Genomic DNA, 6,278 nt, shown 5'->3' with positions numbered 1-6,278 from the left:
CTTACTTCCTTTTTTTCTCTTCTGTGCTGGCATGTAGTAAGCCAGGTAGCTCTCAATGAGAGCTAAGTCCTTTAAATATGTTTTCCTTTTGTTTTGCTTTCTGTAAATAAATTATTTTTATAGAAATGCTTGGTGTGTGACTTTTCTGATCTCTCCTGGGCTAAAGGCTTTCCCAGCATTCTGCAACACTCTCACCCTACCTATTCAACTTGTACACAGAACACATCATGCGACATGCTGGGCTTGAGGAATCCAAGGCTGGAGTTAAAATCGCTGGAAGAAACATTAACAATCTCAGATATGCAGATGATACCACTTTGATGGCTGAAAGCGAAGAGGAACTGAGCAGCCTTATGATGAAGGTGAAAGAAGAAAGTGCAAAAGCTGGCTTGCAGCTAAACCTCAAAAAAACCAAGATTATGGCAACCAGCTTGATTGATAACTGGCAAATAGAGGGAGAAAATGTAGAAGCAGTGACAGACTTGGTATTTCTAGGTGCGAAGATTACTGCAGATGCTGACTGCAGTCAGGAAATCAGAAGACGCGTAATCCTTGGGAGAAGAGCAATGACAAATCTTGATAAAATAGTTAAGAGCAGAGACATCACACTGACAACAAAGGTCCGCATAGTTAAAGCAATGGTGTTCCCCGTAGTAACATGGCTGCGAGAGCTGGACCATAAGGAAGGCTGAGAGAAGGAAGATCGATGCTTTTGAACTGTGGTGTTGGAGGAAAATTCTGAGAGTGCCTTGGACTGCAAGAAGATCCAACCAGTCCATCCTCCAGGAAATAAAGCCAGACTGCTCACTTGAGGGAATGATATTAAAGGCAAAACTGAAATACTTTGGCCACATAATGAGAAGACAGGACACCCTGGAGAAGATGCTGATGCTAGGGAGAGTGGAAGGCAAAAGGAAGAGGGGCCGACCAAGGGCAAGGTGGATGGATGATATTCTAGAGGTGATGGACTCGTCCCTGGGGGAGCTGGGGGTGTTGACGACCGACAGGAAGCTCTGGCGTGGGCTGGTCCATGAAGTCACGAAGAGTCGGAAGCGACTAAACGAATAAACAACAACATCCACTATGGGCCTGACACTGCAAGAACTTTTGAAAAAAAATGAATGAGAGAGAGAGAGGGACCCCATGGTCATATGTGTGTGGGATATAAGGGGCTATTTTACTGCATTGCCTTCCGATTCTGATGGAGAGAAATGTTACTCTTTTCAGCTGAATGTTCTTAAAGTTGGTGCTGATTATATATTCTCTCTTGCCCTGTTCTGCTTCAGTTAAACCGTATTTTCCTATTTGCAATAAGCAGGCAATTATAATGCCAAAATTAGTTTGACACTGTATGATTATATAGACGAAATCTATGCAACATTTCAGAAATAATTAGGAGAAGGTGCATTGGTCTACACAGCAGGTGATGTGCAGAAAGATACGTCTGCTTTAAAGAATTGCAGGTGGACTATATTCAGACCTTGTGCCCTCTGAACCACTTTTCTGGAAACAAATCTGAAGCACTGCCCACTTACAAGGTATATACTTCCTAACCTGAAGCTCAGGATGAATATTTTTAAGAAAATGGTAAGTAGAATATAAAGTGGTTAAACAAAAAAAGCCATTTTTTAAAAGCCTGCTCTAAGAAGAATTGAAATGATTTGTCAGAGTCTTGGATCACTTTAGCCCACATATGAAGGATCACGTTTTTTTAAAGTGTTCTTCTATGCAAACAAACAAGAAACAAAAATCTGCAGTAGCAGGAAGACATAGCCAAGAATGTGCTGTGTCTTTTCTTGTGTACACTTGGATACGCTAAGAATATGGTATACATTCTTACTGTCTGAAATGGTACAGTCTAAGCTCAGGTTTCTTCCTCTGCAGTCTGATGCATCTGTAAATCAAACAGTATTATTTTTTTGTCTGCATTATGTTGCTGTTGGTGCATCAAGACCCTTTTCCCACTAATGATTTCTAGCATCTTCTAGTGTCATCCAACCAAAGAGAAACCTGTAACAAGGACAGGCTTCATATCTGTTCAGTGACGGTGCTATGGTGCTCTGTAGTTGCTATATAAGCCAATAGTTAGGAAATGGCCTTTGGCAAGTAAACTGTTCTTAAGGGACAGAAGAAAAAGAGACTTTTAAACACTTTGTAATGTACAGAAGAGGTGAAGGGAAAAAATGACTCTTTTAATTAATTCAAAGAGTCATGGAGGCGGAGTTTAGAAAGTGTATATATATCTCATCAGCTCTTTGGTACCAATCATTTTTCCCCCAAAGAAGTGTGTTAGAAGCCTTCCTGAGAGCTAACAGAGCAGAAAATCTTTAATAAACTGGAATTGTGCCCATCTTGTGCAATGAACACTGCAATATCTAAGGTAAGGTAAATTAGCAGTTTTGACACTTTTTCAGTGCTAAGCATAAGTTTAATTGGATCAGAGAAGTTATCAAGCTTAGATTACAGTATCTCCACAAGGGGATGGTCATAAAAGAAATTAAGTATATCAAACATGACTATGTTGTGGGGAACCTTTTTGGTCTGGCTAATGTTATAGTTACATGCAACATGTAACTGACCTTGACTGAGGTCAAAACAGCTAAGCAGGGTTGGATCTGGTTACCACTTGGATGCAAGAAAGATCACCAGGAAATTCCAGAGCTGCATCTGGACTGGGAAGTTGAAACATCCTGGAAGAAGGCAGTGACAAATCACTTTTATATTGAAATGCCCCTATCACCAAGAATCATATTTGACCCAAGGGAGGCCTTACCTTTAGGAATATTCAGAGCCTGATTCTGTGGGAGAGATTCAGTTCCAGCTGTTCTGACAAATTTCTGTGTAGTTATTGTCCACAGTGATCAATCTAATGTTCCACTGGAAGGCAATGATAATATGTTCTAAAATGAGAGGACCCAGGTAACATAATAAGAGTATGTATCTTCTAGAAAACGTCTATTATTATTCTCTGCAGCAGACCAGACCCAATTAAAAACCAGTCTCTCTGTGGCTACTTTTAGGAGAAGAAAACTATGCAAAGAGATAATATTACTGGTCTTCCATGTTTCATGTAGACTGGCCTTTAAGTTACACATTTAATATTTTGATCACAATGGTTAGATAGTTGAATTTCTCTTTAGTTCCCTGAATACTAGATCTCATATTCTGGATACATTAGGAAGTGACAGAGAAAAATCCATTGAGATAGATAATAATTATAAATTTCAGAAATACATTACCTAGAAGGAATGGAAAGATATGAAATTCCAAGGTGAGTAAAAAGTGAAATTTTAGTCTTAGACAACTTTTCTTCAATGAATGCAGTTACTAATAAAGAGATTAATGTTTTTCCTAGTTAAAATCATCATGGTCAATCTCCAAATATCTAGAACAGGGTTTCTCAACCAGGGCTCTGTGGAACCCTAGGTTCTGCAACAGGTCACTAAGGGTTCCCTGGGAGATCTTGATTTATTTAAAAAATTATTTTAAATGCGGGCAACTTCACATTAAAGAGGTAAGTTTCATCCTTTATATTTAGTTTAAGAACACTGTTAATGCATTTATACAGGCCTATACATGAAATGAATACAATAATTTTGTAACTTCTGGCCTCTAGCTAAGCCTGAATACACAGGGATTCCCTGAGGCCTGAAAAATATTTCAAGGGTTCCTCCTGGGTCAAAAAGTTGAGAAAGGCTGATCTAGAATATTACTTTTTCATGGCCAATTTAAGGGAATTAATTGCTGTGTTTTTCTTTTAACTACAAACACAGCAACAACAGTAACAATGAGATTTCTAGTTCTTCCCTCTTTCTATAAATGAAAACAAACATCCTCTCCTTCTAATGAAATATTAGTGTCTTGTTTTTGAGGGGTAAATAATCAATAAGATGAACTCAAATTACACAGTTACCTGTTTTAATTTTTTCCCTAGATTGAAACTTTTCCATGCTATCTGCTCTCCGTGAAGATCATCCAGGCTCGACACATATACTCAGGAGATCTGTGTGAGTTGTCATATTACATCAAAAGCCACTTTAATAATAATCAAAACAGAGGTACACATTTGGGTTTGCGTCCACTTTTCAGGCTTTTGTATTTTTTTCCCCAAATATCAGCAAAGTACTGGATTCATTTCCTCCAAGAAATGAATAGAATCTCAATCTCAGTCATTACACCTAGATTCTGGGCTTCACTGAAAGATGAATTATCTTTAAAAGTTGCATATTCATATTCATATATTCATATATTTATGTATATATGTATATACATGCACACACTAAAAAAATTGTTTTTATCTTTTTTGCACAAGTTTCTTCTCCTGATTGTTACATCAGCCTTTTCCTACCATCAGCCAGAAATACACAAGGAGTGACTAAAACCATCCCAAATACCAGTAATCCTGTTTGGAATGAAAGCTTCCAATTCTGTATCCAATCTGAGGTTAAGGTAAGCAGGTTTTAATGGTTTGTTCCATATAGATGCCATATTCTTATAATATATTTGGTGATAAACTTCAATTAGTGAGTGTGAGCGCAGTGCCGTTTTTAATTTCCTCCACATGCTCGTATTTATCATGTTTTTAGGCTTATTGTGTTATTCAAATGCTAAATGGATGCTGTCTTGGAATCCTTTATCCAAAGTAATGTACCTTATGTTTATAATAAAATTAAAGTATTATAGAAAGGAGATCCAGAATAATGGCCATCTTCAAACAACATGGTAAAACATTGGTTTCAAGAGTGAAATGTCAAGATGGACAAAGTGGAGCAATGCACAGTCACCGAGCCTAGTAGTTGAGCATGTTGTATGAACATACCCCTAGTCATTACCTCTGTACAGAAGGATTATAATGGTTTTTTCCTTATATTTTTGGAACTGTGAATAATTGGCTTTAGGATCTGAAGGTAGCACGTAAGTTAGAAACATAGGACTTGGAGAAGCAGGAGATAGTTACTTGATGGGGAGAAGGCAAGAGCAAAAACAACAGGGGAGCACAAATCTTCTGAGATGTTTACCCAGATATATGGACCAACTGTTACATCCTGAGGAATAGGGATATTCTGGAACAATTCCTTCTATCCTGTTTTAGTAATGGCTTCCACTCTAAAGTTCTATCGTATTACTAGTATACTTAGTATACAAAGAAGTGAGTGAGTGATAGGTAGCTGTCTTTTAATTTTGATATCTATAGGGGGATTTGATCTGGTCAGCGGCTGCTGCTGAGTTTTCAAAAGATGCTGTTGTGTTCTGCCATTAGCTGATGCTTTCATGTGAAGTCAGTAGCATATGACGGGTACAGTTCTAAGTAGAAAACTCCAGTTTAGGTAGAACAGCCAAGTACTGTGGGCACATTTGGGACTGATTCAGTCAAGTATATTGGCAAGCTAAGTCAAGAGAGCAGCAGCCCAAATTTACTTATCATTTGAGGCAGGAGGAGGGTGTATAGTCTTCTTTGTTATTGATGGAGTTTTTAAAGGTTAATAAAAGAACTCCAAGCAGCTAACAGCAATCTTGCAGAATAGAAGTGTGAACCAAAAAATGAACTTGCACATTAAGCTTAATTATGTTCAGAAATAAGTTCAGTCTTCACACAGTAGTTAGATGAAGAAAAATAGAGATAGCTTACTTTTATTCAGTAGATCTGGATACAAGGAGATTCATAGTAGAAAGTATTTAGTCATCACTGGTTCTTTGTAGACACTTTCTATGTGGAATAGAAAGGGCGAGGAGCTGCATTCTCTAGCCCCCCTGCTTGCATGTCTGCCCACGAGGTAATGGAGACTGTTAATCCCCAAGCTCAAGAAGGAGGAAGAGGAAGTCAGGTGACCCACGTGACATCCCACAAGCACAATAGAGATGCGATTTGCTAGAGCGACCCCCTTATGCTTATGAGACAATGCTGAGTTGATCCCTGATAATTCCAACAGTTATCCCTCCTGTTATATGTTTCTTGCAAACCTTTTTCCCAGCAGCAGCAACTCAACAGTCATCCACCATGTAGCAGCCAGCTGGCTGTCTTGTTTATAGTCATCACTTTGAGGATGTCTTCATAAGGACATCTGGACCATTTTTCAATGCTTCAGTCTGCAAATTCTTAGCCAGCTGGTTTATCAGCAGATGGGCGATGAGGTTTCTGCAGCTGGAGAAAGAGCCTCAAAGGGCAAGTCATGGTAAAGAGCAGCAGAAAATAAAACATTTGGATAACTCTAAGTTAGCTTTGTTCCTTGAAGTTCTCCCCTACTAGAACAACAAGAGAACATTGTCTCAGCAGCTGT

The sequence above is a fragment of the Candoia aspera genome, chromosome 1, assembly GCF_035149785.1.
Source record: "Candoia aspera isolate rCanAsp1 chromosome 1, rCanAsp1.hap2, whole genome shotgun sequence".
Classification (NCBI taxonomy): Eukaryota; Metazoa; Chordata; class Lepidosauria; order Squamata; family Boidae; genus Candoia; species Candoia aspera.
The sequence above is the reverse complement of the archived record's forward strand: the minus strand, read 5'-3'. Positions refer to the sequence as shown.